General features: G+C 38.8%; 1 long non-coding RNA gene across 1 annotated transcript; it reads left to right on the top strand.

The window, feature by feature from the left end:
* The first annotated feature begins 7551 nt into the window (after window positions 1–7551).
* Window positions 7552–12815, top strand: LOC132838901 (uncharacterized). The gene is made up of 3 exons (XR_009647674.1): window positions 7552–7883; window positions 9538–9702; window positions 12638–12815. It is a non-coding gene; the product is annotated as an uncharacterized LOC132838901 (long non-coding RNA).
* Window positions 12816–13738: the final 923 nt, after the last annotated feature.

Here is a 13738-nt window from a genome sequence, read left to right as displayed (position 1 = left end):
CAGGGTTTTGTGAGTCATGTGAGTTATGGAAGCTGCACCAACAGCAGTATTTTGTAAAACATACTGGAAAAATGTTCATTAAAAATAATTGAGAAAATAACCTGACAGGTGAAGCCACTGTTCTGTAGTTAGCAAAAATCTCCAAATTTCCCTCAGGCATTAAAAAATAATAAATAAATAAAATCCTCTTGAAACTTCAGAGACTCCCACCAGATGCTGCCTCCCCAGTGGACGTCCTATCCCATATGGCTAAAATTTGATGCCTTTTAAAATTCAAGGTGATGAAAATAAAATATTAATCTATATAATTGCATACATCGAGTCAAAAAGACTGGAGTTAGCGGAGATGAGTAGAGATTTTGAACATCTGTGCATTAAATAGGCTTCTATTTGGAAAAGCAGGTATGCGCATATTTAAATATCTACATCATTCATCTGCAATGAACCAGTCTTATACTATCACATATCTCATATACCGTACGGTACATTAAACACATTTGCAGTTTAAAAATTTTTCTCGCTGCTATGGTGGTACACATAAAGTCTAAGCTTCAGATTTTTCAGATATTGCAATTATTGGAATAGGTGAATAATTTTCTCTCTGCCATAAAGCCAGTTTACTGAAGGGGAAATGATGTGAGATGTCTGTCTATGTGACTTCTGCCAATACATAAAAAGGGAAGAGATGCTTATTTCTAAAAAAAAAAAAAATTAAAAAAAATTAACATTAACTCACCAGCATTAACTCAGTACACAAAGAGGTGGTCCTTTATGTTGTCTTATTCGGGGATGTGATTCCTGTAGGGTTTCTAAATATTTAGTCTTGTTTTCTTGGTGTGCTGCTTTTTTCTAGTCGGCGATACATTTGTGTTTTGTTGTGTTTTTTCCACTTACAGGCCACCGTTAAGCCATTCCTTACAATCCCTAGCGTAATTCTCACTCCGGTTCACCCTGCATATCGATTCCCTTTGACATTTTATGACCTTCACACCTGAGTGTATAGTCTGCACTCACAACCGAAAACATACAAACAACAATAGGAGGGATGAATACGTTGGTTCTCCTCTGCAGTTTTTGATGAAGGTCTTTTATACGCGTCAATGCCGTTGCCAGAATGATTTCTTCCATCCAACTGGCAGAGTTTGTTCACTAGAAGCAACCTGATGAGCGGAATCAAGAGCATCCAAAAGCACCTGAGGCAATGACGCTCGCCTGCTGAGGATGTACAACACCAAGCTGGCGGTGGAGACACCTGAGCCGGAGGCAATATGACCCACTTCTAATAACAGACGATGTTTCACCACCATTTACACCAAGGTTCTAGCTGTGATCATCGTCAAAGAGTGAGAGCTGGAATCTTGACAATTCCATAGCTGTCTATGGGCAGGAGGCCAAGAACATATGCTAATCCTGTTGTGTTTGTGTGTGGGAAGGCATTCTTTTTTCCCTGTTGATCAGAATAACACTCAAAGTGATGTAGACGCTAATGTCTATGATGAAGCACGTTTAAGTTCCTCAATATACCACAGCGCTGGACTCTAACTGGTCAGATGGAAGGTCTTGATTCATTTCCTATAACTGCAGCTCTTATCACAGGTTTATATTAATGCACCCGGTATAACACGTTATCGTTTCTATAGTAACAGCCTGTTACTATAATGAGGTGTTTGAACACAGGTCATTTTTGATCAATTGTGAGGGACGAATTGCTTCGTTCATAGGTAGACCAGCAAGCAGTGAGTTGCAGTAGTAAAGTCGAAATGAACAAGTACCTGAGCAGCCTAATGTGGACAAAAATGGTCGAAACCCACATGAAAATGTCACGGTAGTGACCTGTGAGGAAAAGGACAATTAATTGTCCATGGTGACTACAAGGTTGTGAGCTATGGCCAAAGGGGAGATCACGTTGTCGTGAGAGATCAGATAATGCAAGATCCTGACCTGGGGATGAATCATCAGGAATGACCAGGAGTTCAATTTTGCTGGAAATGAGTTTCAACCATGATGATATGTCCGTCAGACATGCTGAGATCTGAGCAGAAGCTGTAGTATCTGGGGGAGGAAAGAAGAAAATAAGTTGAGTGTCATCAGCATAGCAGAATACATAAATAATCAAAGATTTGAATTTGCATACTGGATGGTGATTGGCTCTTATATAATGATGTAATAACAGAGCTTTCTTTTTTTTTCTGAATCATGATGTTGAAGAAGTTCTTTTTCCCACTGGTGTAATAAATGAATATATTTTTAGAAACATGATCATTGAAAATGGAATATTTTGTAAATCTTATGGTAATTTTGAGGCTTGAAGACATGTAATGCATCAAGTTAATCGCATCACGAATTTCTATACGATAAGAAAAGTCCACAACTTTATTTTTGATGTACAGTACAAGCACCAGCCAGTTCTAAAGCTTGTTCTGTCTCAGGGACCAGCGTGTTCTCGTGATAAGCTACAGAAGTGTAAAAAGTTCCCATAAGAGCGTATTTTTTTTTTCTGTCTTTTTATTCGCAACTCCTTTTATTTTCCCAGAAGCTTCTGTGCTGCTGCTGCTTCTCAGGAACGCTAATTGCCTGTAGAAGTCGGCTTTAGAAGAGCGTGAGTGATGGAAGCAGCATGCATAATTCAGCCAGAGATGGAGATGTAGTTGGAGATATGAAGAACGATTGCAGTTAACAGAAGTGTGAGAGTCTTAATGTGTGTGTGTGTGTGTGTGTGTGTGTGTGTGTGTGTGTGTGTGGTCTAAAAAAAAGTACAGCACCGTCTGAGGAAAAAAAGGCGGCGTAATGAATTTGGTGCGGGCGTCGCCGCCGGGGCGAGATTATTAGCGTAGTAGACTGGAAGATGACGGCTGCAGAAAGACACACATGCTTTTTTCTTTCACGGCAGACGTTTGATTAGCCGCCTGAGACCCCGAGGGCTCCAGAAAGAAAACTCCTCGACAGGAGAGAAAAAAGGTCAGAGCAGCCTCCTCGTTTAGAAGCCTCCCGCCGTGTAGAGGAGCTGCACAGGAAATAGCCGAGTGTATACCGCACGACGCCTACATGAGTTCCTGCTAATTGGCTCCGCAGTCACTTTTGCGAAAGTGTGAGCGAGACAATGGCCACCAGCACTGAAGGATGTAATCGCTACAAATCCATTTTTCATTCTTGAACTCTTCCAGATCTTCAAAACTATTCTTGCAATTTTTTTTGATTAATCGTGATTTTAAATAATGCAGGCAGTCTGCTGCTCCGGGATTAACGCAGGATTTAAAAAAGCAAGAGTGGGGAAATTTCACCCGTTTATAGTGTTTGTTTATGTTCAAGACTGAATCCATGATCTTACTGCACGTTTGCAGCGAAAAAGAAGTGACTTTAGATTTTGGAATTAAATTTAAGGTTTACTGCAATATTTACTGTGTAGTTAACTGCTTAGTTAAGGAATAGATGTAAAAGTTTGAAAGTTTGAAAAAAAAAAAACGGCTGCTTGTTTGGTCCGAAACTTTGAAACCATCAAAGTTTTTAAAAGAAACATTGTGTTCTTTAAGACTGTGCCAATACAATCACTGTCTAGGGAAATAAAAACTCTCAGAGTTGTGCTGTTACAAAGCAGAGTTAATCAGTTAATTTTTATTTACTAAACAAATACACAAAGATTTAATCTATTTATATTTACATTCGTCCATGAAAAGAGCCCTCTGGTTGAATCTAAGAACCCTTAATTATCCACAGGTCCCCTAAAAAACCATTTCTTTCTAAAAGTATGTGTTAAACTGTAGAAGTGTTTGGCACAGACTCCTTATTTTCTTTTTAAAAGCTAGAACCTGTCACTGTCCTGCTACTTGGATCTTTAATAGTTCTTTTAGGGTTCTCCTAGAACTGATATAGAAACACCTTCTGTTGTAGGGAGCTACATAGAGTTATTAATTGGTTCTCGGAATTACAGGGACAACCAAAGAACCTGTATTGAAGTGCTGTTGTAAGTTCGATGTGAAATTAAACTTTGAAATTTATTTTGCACCAAAAGTTTGTTAATATATCAGATTTTAAGGAAAAAAGTTTTGGCCTCAAGGTTTAACAAGCAGAACCATCTGATCCATCGAGTCGGATCTGCGTCGTCTTTTACGCTTCATACTCGAGTGAGTGTCCTGAGCGTGTAATTTTGTTTGAGGAAAAAAAAAATCATCTAGTGAAATGATATGAGTTTTTCATAATTGATGAGAACTAAATTATTGATTGCGCACTCAGAGTTTTGGGTTAATGTGGTTGATTTTCTCGAAATAAATCAGACTCCGCTGTCGTTTCCCTGCTGTTTGAGATCTCGGATCCGTTTCGTCTCAACGCGGCCCCGGATTAAATTTTTAAATGTGGTCAAGACAAAAACGTAGTCATAGTTTGTATTAATGCGCTAGCTGTTATACGATACTGTTTCTATAGCAACAGCTCGTTCGGACGGATTTGAAGGTTTCTGTATTTGAAGGGGTTTGATGGCGTTTATGGAATGAGTCTCCAGTGTTGTAAGAGTCAGCGGTGGAGCTGTAACTTCAAAACAGAGGAGTTTACCCTTCTTTGTGCTTTGTATCTATTTAGAGTTACATTTCCTTCCTTCCTTTATCAGTCCTCAAGCTTTTTCCACATTTCCAGACGAAATCACCAGGCCGTGTGGCTCCTTTGTGATCTCCCGCTTGCTCATTTGAAGGTTTTAAGCTTTGCTAAATACCGTTGTGATGTTTTAAGGCTGGATGAAGTAGAACCCACACTACTTCTTCCTCTTCCTCTTCCTCACATCCTTTAACAGGTACAATATTCCTCCATGTCGTCCGACTCGCTGTCACCGTGACAGACATGTGTATTTTTAGCTCGTTGCCTCAGGAGCAGTGTTTTACTCTCGCAGGGGTTTACACAGAGGCTGTGTGACTGCAGGTGTGTGAGGATACACATCTCATTACATGTGAAATATCCTCATCGTTGCTGTCCAGGTTGTGTGTGTAGATGTGTGATGTGGCTAATTGACTGGCTCTCTGTCTCCAAGCAATTTATGAAGCACAATAAGAAGGGGAAAAAGAAAGTCAATGTAGTGTCAATGTGTGTGTACCTGTATATGTGTGTGTATGTGTGTGTGGGTGTGTGTTTAATGCACAAGGTATAATTGGCTTCGATCCCAGAATGTTTGTCAATATCAAGAACAAAGCGTTCTCACAGCAGTGGTGCTGACATGTTATCATCTCTCACCTGCAGACTGAGCGATAAAAGAGGAGGAAATACAGCTCAGGTTTCAGAGATCCGGAGAAGAAACTCGCCGTTTGTTTGTGTTGTGCAGTAAGATTAATTTTTCCACTCGATCATCAGTCCGACTCGATGATTACAGCTTGTGGTTATTTAGCAGATCCTCGTTTTATTTAGAAGATAATCCAGTGTGGAAATGAGTGATTAATGGTTCTTTAAGTGGTTAAGTGTGTGTGGATCTTGAGGACTCATGAATTTTTTTTACTGGTCCTGGGATTTCACCTTATGACCTTCACAACTAACATAGCTTGAATTAAATACTGAAATTTCACAGTTTTCAGACATCGGTCAAAACTACAGACCTAACAATGGTTCAGAAATGACAGGAGAGTATGATTCCTTCTCCGGTCCTTATTTTCCATCCCTGTTTTTTTTTTTTAACAGGAGGACATGTGTTTAAAGCTCTGTGGGATTGACACTGTTGAAAATATTCAACCTCAAGCTCAAGCTTCAAACTACACTTGGCTCAGAAAGTCAATGTAATTGGCTGCGGAACTCGACACTGAACACGCAATACTTTCTAGAGTGCAGCAGGCAGGAAGATGTATAATAAAGATCCTTAGAAAGGATTTTGCAAAGGTCAGTATGGCTTTGATTTGTTTCTGATTGTCTAAAGGTAAGTCCACTAATAAACATCTCATAACCCAAACAGGTGGAGTTTGTGAAACAGAGAATGTATGACAGAGTTTCTTATTTACATGCTTTGGTCCTATGGCCTCTATGGAAAATACTGAACCTTATTTTAACAGCAAAGTAGTGAGTGTCATGCTAGCAGGAGTGTTGTAATACAAATTCATTCTGGATTTTCGCATGGTTCCAGAGGTGTTTGCAGATTCTGCAAAGATCATCAGACTGTCACGGACGCGGGGATAAAAGACCCTGATGCAGGATAGCTAAACTAAAATGGGATTTATTAACCAAAAAAGAACATGGAACAGACACTAAGACACCTACAGTACTAGACAGGATGAAGACAACAGGAGAAAACAAAAAGCAACAGAACAAAACAAAAGACAACAGAGGATTCAACTAAATAAACAGGACAATCAGAAACATGAGGAACAGGTGTGCAGAAGCGAGCAGGAAGAGACAAGTGCGGGGCAGACACATGACACAAAACATAAACATTATGCTAATTTCTCTGATGCTAACATGTGTAATGCAGCAGGAAGTGAAATTTACAGCAAGTAGCTTTAAAAGCTCAAGTTCAGTAGTGTTTTTATTTGTTTTTGTTTGGTGAAAAGAGACACAAAAACCCCGCCGATGGCTTCGACTCGCCTGAGCGTACTTCTCTGAAGGTAATATACGAAGGTGCTCGGCACTTAGTCACACTTTTTTATTTTCTTGGAATAAATACTGCACAAACAATTTCACTACTTTTATTTATTTATATATATATATATTTGTTAAGGAAATCAAAGCTCGTGAGGAAACAGTCATGAGCGAATAAAATGAAAAGCGAAGCTTTCTCCACAGCCGAACTCACCCCGCTCACTTCAATCTCTCTCCACTGGAATTCTCTCTCCACCAATTACCTCATGGCTTCTGATAGCGGAATGGAATTCAGCGTCTCTGTACCAGTTTACACAACGATCCTCCAGGTGGGAAGAGACAGGAAAGAGTGCGTCAGCTATATTAGCAGAGTATTTATATAGAACACGTCTGTCACTGTTTGTTTAACTGCGTCGTTCATCACTGTGTAGAAGAGAAGACGTTCAGGACAGAGCTGCATCGTGGTGTTGAGATAATATCCAGTCACAGCTGCTAGGGAAATCATATTAACTCATATTAACTACAGCCTTAAAGAAGGGAAAGATGCGGAATGAACTTTTTTTTTTACCTGAACACTGTATACATACACAATGTTACTGAGAATAAGACTCGTTTACAGCTTTGTGTTTAACAAACTTCCACGGTTTGTCCTGCTGACAGAATTCCAGACATCATCTCAACCACTGTTACCTTTCTGGACAGGACTGCAGCAGGCAAGGAAGGGGTTGAGAGACCAGGCCACAAGGACTCACACTGTCTCAAAGCAGCTTTATGTAAGTATAGAAACAAAAAATTACTATATATCTCTAACATCTATCGCTAATTAGTAAGCCGGAGGTGACGGTGGCGAGGAAAAACTCCCCGAGATGATATGAAGAAGAAACATTAAGAGGAACCAGGCTCAGAAGGTAACCCATTCTCATTTGGTGACACTGAACAAGAAATAATGTCATTGTAAATAATGTCCTTTTTTACAACAGTTTATAGTCGAGTGGTGTGTTGGACCAATGATCGGAAGGTTGTGAGTTCGAATCCCTGGTCTACCAATTTCCCACTTCTGGACCCTTGAGCAAGCCCTTTAAACCTCAGTTGAGTGGAAATGTAATCGATCGGCATAATTTCCGAGTTTGCCACACACCCAACACCAAGTCCTTCCTGACGAAGTCTTCAAATGATCGATGATGAAGAAAGCAGACCGACACAACAGTAGCTCAACGATAGTAAGACAGTCTCCAGGCAGCTCCATCCACAGCAATCCCATGTGTCATGGACTGTCCATGCAGATCTATCCCCAACAGAGTGCACATCAGGCGACTCAAACCATTGTCGTCAGGATTGATAAAGTATGCAGCCTTCAGGAGCAGAACTTCCATATATGTTTATCGGTTTAGTCAAATTTGTGCCTGAAGTTTGCCAAAAAGGTTTCAAACTCAATCTTTTAATAAACAGGTTTGGAAAAATTAGATTTTATGTCAAATTCCGGTTCTGATTTTCAGATACCTGTACATCTGCAGTTTTAAGCAAATCAACAGAGCACAGATTCTCACAGATTACAAATACACTGCTTAATATTTCTTATTCATTTCTAGATTTTATTCATTCATATATTTACACAGTCTAAGCAGGAGCAGACCATGTCTCCTTTTACTACAAGTGACAACATCATAAATATTAAGCCAATAAATCTGAAGTTTAATTGATTTTTTTTTCTTTTTTGAGAATTTGGATATAAAAGAATTCGATTTGAAATCCAAGTTAATCACAAATCCATGAAGCCACAAACTTTGTACGCAATTTCAATCTGATCTAGCAAACTTCAGCTGTACAACTTCATTTATATTTCATACAAATAAAAACTATATTCAGATCTGCTCATGATTCATATATTTAAAAGCAGTACTTTCTACTTGCTAGCTAGTAACAATTGGGAAATGAGCCTCTCACTTCCTTCAGAAGCAAGAGTGACGCACTTCTGAATCATAGAGGCAAATAAACAAAATGAAACAACTACTGTATGTCCTTGAGGAAGTACAAAGAATAGGATTAATTTTTGTAGATTTTATATTTTTCTGTACACAAAGGAAGCTGTGCACACACACACACACACACATATGCACACACAAATGCACACACACACAACCACACACACACACACACAATCATGAGTCCTAAGGATGGTTTCAGGCCACGCTGTATTTTACATTGTCCATGCTCTGCTAGCTAATAGCTAATGGCTAATGCTTCACTATCTTCACCTTGCTCATACCGATTTTTTTCTCAGGCAGAAGTAAAATATGATAAAATCGTGACATGCCGTTAGAAGAAAAACATTGGAGCTGTTACCATTTCTGGGTGGATTCCTTACTGTACTTTCCTTTCCTTTACTTTCCTAGGAAATTTGCTATTTTTTTTATCATGTTTTGTGGAACGTCTCCTCATGGCGGGTCCCAGCGCAGTTTGTCGTGTGCGTTTCTTTGATCGCTAATCAGGAAATACGTCCAGGATCAGTATGGATGCTTCTGGTGTATTGTTTGAGAGGCTGCTGGATTATTATCACATATTAGCATTAGCACTGCTAGCATTGTTAGATTTCTTTTTGAAGTGGAAACAGTGGATCTGTTTGTGTGGTTTTTCCTCCGGTGACTCATTGTAAATGATTTGCTCTTCAGTTCATTACAATCCTTATGAATCTCTCAGTGTGTGTGTGTGTGTGTGTGTATGCACCTGCGTGTGAATTTGTGTGCGTGTGTGTGTGAGGAGGAGTGTGTGTGTGATCCATTCGCTATGAGCTTTACGCAGGTATGTAATCACCTTTGACCATCTGTATGTTAATCCCAGCAGAACACCACCCAGAACTGGCTGGAACACCACCCAGAAAATTTGAACAAGAGAGAAACTTCTCTTACTTGATTTCTATGGTAATCCAATCTGAGAGATCTTTGACGCCCCTACTCCTCCAGGACATGCTAAACATTTTTGTATTTGTTTGTGTTGCAGATATCACCATTTCACTGTGTAACATGACAGAAATCTCCGATTATCAGTGTAAATGAAACAGAGTGACCTTGACTCTAGAAGCTGACTAAATTCCAGGACATAACCGTCATGTTTAGGAGCCGTTGTGCATGTGTACATCTAACACAAGTTGAATGTCAGGTAAAGGTGAGCATGGAAACTTTTCTCTGAGCTTTCCAGGTTTGTGTTTAGCCTCAAATCCTATTTCTTTTCCCTCTGAAATGCAATTACAGCAGCATCGCTTTCATTTTCCCCGGTGGCTAATATTTGTGTCCTTCAGACGTCGGTCAAAAGGTCTGATCAAAACATCGCTTAGCCTTGAATCGCTTAAAAAAACCTACTCCATCCAAATCTCACTGAATGACTTCTATCTGTCAGATGCTTTATTTATTCAAACATAAAGTGCTTTATTGCTCAAAATGGCACACACACACGCTGCTCAGAAGCAACGACGGGTCACATTGAGGAGACAAAAGCAACAGATGAGAGTAAATAAGAGCCGTCCTGCCACAAACAATAAATAATACGAGTGCTTCAATGTTGTACCGTGACTGTACTATGGTCGTTAAAGTCGGAAAAATAATAAACGAACCTCCAGGAAATTAACTTGAAGCATCTCTACACATGAGACCTGTCCTTCGGGCGCTTTATGTCAAATTGACAAAAATGTTGAAGAGAAAATAGAAAGAAAGAAAGAAAGAAAGAAAGAAAGAAAGAAAGAAAGAAAGAAAGAAAGAAAAGACTTTCACAACTGTGGAAGGTGTCGAGATAAAACTGCGCTCTGCTCCAGGCTTTTAAAACGATTTTACTTCTACAAAAGATTCCTCTGAATCTTTTCATTCGTAGGGCGTGAATTTAAAACATACATTCGTTTTAGTTCCCTAATCTCGCCACCTAAACGCCTTCATTAGCAGACAGCAGATGTTTTTTTTTTTCAATCTTTTATTATGTGGGTTTATATTAATGCGCTCCTTCTGGAACGTTATCGTTCCTATGAAAACAGCCGGCTCGCTGGGATCTCGTGTTCAGACAAAAAATCGTTTGTTTTACAGAAGGAGTCTCCCAACAAATCAGACTTGAGCTGTTGGTGGAAGTTATGATGAGTAAAGTGAACATTATAACAGGTTCTGATCGTTTTTGTAGGTTCTTCAATGTTTGCCATTTCATAGACGATATTATCAAATGTCATAAAAATAGTTGGAAATGATGAAACTGTGTTATAAAAGGAATAAATGAATAATAATAATATAATAACATGAAGAGATGTTAGACCTGTCCTGTCCATGGGGCACATTTTGTGATTCCTTTGTTACAAAGAAAAAAAAAACAAAAATGGGAAAACAAAGCTTGGGGATGTGGCGCGAGCGTCACGGCGGCATGCTAGTGAGTGCTCCCTGGGATCCTGAGCATTTCGGGGATAAAGCTGCGTTCAGCTTTGGGCTTTTTCCACTTCATGCACATCTCCTGAGGGGAAACTCAGCGTGGGACGCAGCTGGTGGGATTTCCATGTGCAATATCTAAAATTCAGATAAGGCCAGGAAAAACAAACTTTTCTTAACAAATAGTTCGAGGGCCAAGCTTTTCTCAATCCTCCGTCCTTTCATCTGCTTGTAATATTTTCAAGCTGTTAGAGTTTCCCACTGAGACTCTTCGTCGAATCCTGTTTTGTTAAAACATAAAGAAAAAAAAACATCAATTTAACGTTCACATAGTTTATGATGGCGGCTTCTTGTTGAATGTTGATCAGCTACGACTCCTCTCCAGGCTTCTAAAGGACAGAAATTATTATTATTATTATCATTATTATTATTATTATTATTATTATTATTATTATTATTATTATTATTATTATTATTATTTCCTCAATTAATTAATTAATTACTTTTATTTATTTTATTTTTTTATCAACTTTTGAGCTTATTACTCATCACACAATACAACATCCTGATAAAATCTTTACCGTTATTCACGTCAGATGATATGACTAAGATCCTCTACCAACAGACCTGTGATTTGCTTACATCACAATAATCCAGAAAACTTGCCTTTTCACCAAACTCTTTCCCCAGAGGCAAAGAAATGCAGTTTGTCCCTGTTTTATCACGTTCATGTTGATCATTGAGTGTCTTTGTCATGTCTCACTCCACAGTGGTGTTAATATGAAGCTCAGATGAAATTAGACACTCTGGATTTTAAAAATTTGTAGTGTTTCATCAGTATTTCTGTTTTTCTCTAGAATACTAGGGACAAGCTTTATATTCATAGAAAAGTAAATCCATGCAAATGTTTGTATCATCAGAATAAATGTTGATATCAAACCCATTTCTGCTCTTTTAGATGCTCCAAGTGCTTGTTCATCTAAAAAGCAGCTCAAGTTTGATCTTTAAATGTATTTAAAAAAGGGTTTGAAAAAAATATAGCTTGGATGGGAGAAGTACAGATTGTTGTATTGTACTGTATGTAGCTAGAACTGCTAGCTCACTATTGCAAAGTATCTGACCACAAAGCTAGCACAAAGCCAGACTTTTCATATTTGTATTAAAAAACAACATTGACTAGTGTGTTATTTCATTTGCATAATTAGCATTAGTAGCTATGTGTATCTGCTATGGCCACTGCTTGTCGGCTCGATGTACAGGCCACGCCCACAAGACACAAACTACAGTAGAAGCGATACATCTGACATGTCTCTTGCTATAATAAACATAAGGTTGTGTTTCTATTTGACGCCTACTGCATTTGTAGCTGTTTTGGAAGTTTGCTGTGCTTCTTTTGGTGGATTTTTGATTTTAGATCTATTTAAAATGTATTACGCTGTCAGATGTCGTCAGCCGTCAGATAACGAGAGCACGTAGTAACACACGCTCTCTCTGCTGAAAAATTGCTGCTAAGTTTCGATAATTTAAAAGTTAAAAAAACTTGTTTAATGCTAAAGTTGTTTAATGCATAAGTATTCACCCAACTGTTTATACAATCCATTACAGTTCCAGGTTGTTAGACTAGAAAATATGTGAAAAAGGGGGTGAATACTTATGCAGAGCTCTGTATCATAAAGAACTGATCTGCTTTTATGATTCTACAGGACTGAAAACAAACAATTTCCTACGTGCAATGTTTCGTGCAAAGAGTCGTCCCGGTGCAAACCTCAGCCCCAATTAAATCTAACGAGAAAATAAACAGAGGCTTCTGCATTGGTATTTGAATGCATTAAGTATCCGGAAAGCTCTCGCTCGATGCTCAGGAGGACCTAATCACACACTTACAGCGCTGAGGTTACTAAGCAACCAATGGAAGAAAACAATTCGCCGCCCATGGCATTTCTACATGGCATTAATGTTGGCTCGGACTTAAACGTGTTTTGAATGGTAAGTCGAGAGCCAGCTACAGAGGTTGAGGTGTTTTTTTTTCTCTTTACTTGAAATTCATTGTGAACTGCAGCTCATATTTTAAGCAAATTAGGAATTCATTAGGAACAAATGGAAATGACTGAAATGTGTGTGTTTCTCCGTATGAGTGGTCGCTGTTGGGTATCTGTGAGACGGCTGTGGAGGCAGATGATTATAGCTGCGATTACATGCCGGATTAGAGGATGAAAGACCACGAGGTTGTGAGTTTTTAAGTCGGGACTGAAGGAAAGCCACATCGACCTCGGAGAACAACTCCGGAGAAAAGCTGGGCTCGGATTCTGACTCGCATTATATGCCGTCAATGATGAACGCACCGTACGTCTTTACATAGTCAGAGCTCCATAAATCGCTTACACCATATGGTAGAGTACAGCTGCAGAATCCATCAATTGATACAGATAACACGAATGAATAAACAAATACAGCTGTAAGTCCATAAACAAACAAATAGATAGATAGATAGATAGATAGATAGATAGATAGATAGATAGATAGATAGATAGATAGATAGATAGATGAGTGCATAAGCGAAAAATAAACAAAATAGGCCATATAAATAAATTAATTATAAAATATAAGTACATCACACACAGAAAATAACAGAATAAATAAATTAATAAATAAATAAATTTTAAGTCTTTTTTAAGTCTTCATTTCACTCTGGCTAAGATACAATCCTCTGATATCTCATTTAGTAGATCATCTGTAACCTCAAACACAACTGGTGGCTCCTCATCCTGTACAATCTCCTGCTCTGGTGGTCAGATGGGTCCAGA

This window comes from Tachysurus vachellii, chromosome 1 (assembly GCF_030014155.1).
Source record: "Tachysurus vachellii isolate PV-2020 chromosome 1, HZAU_Pvac_v1, whole genome shotgun sequence".
In the NCBI taxonomy this organism is placed as follows: domain Eukaryota; kingdom Metazoa; phylum Chordata; class Actinopteri; order Siluriformes; family Bagridae; genus Tachysurus; species Tachysurus vachellii.
Note: the sequence above shows the minus strand (reverse complement) of the source record. Positions and strands in the feature narration are given on the sequence as shown.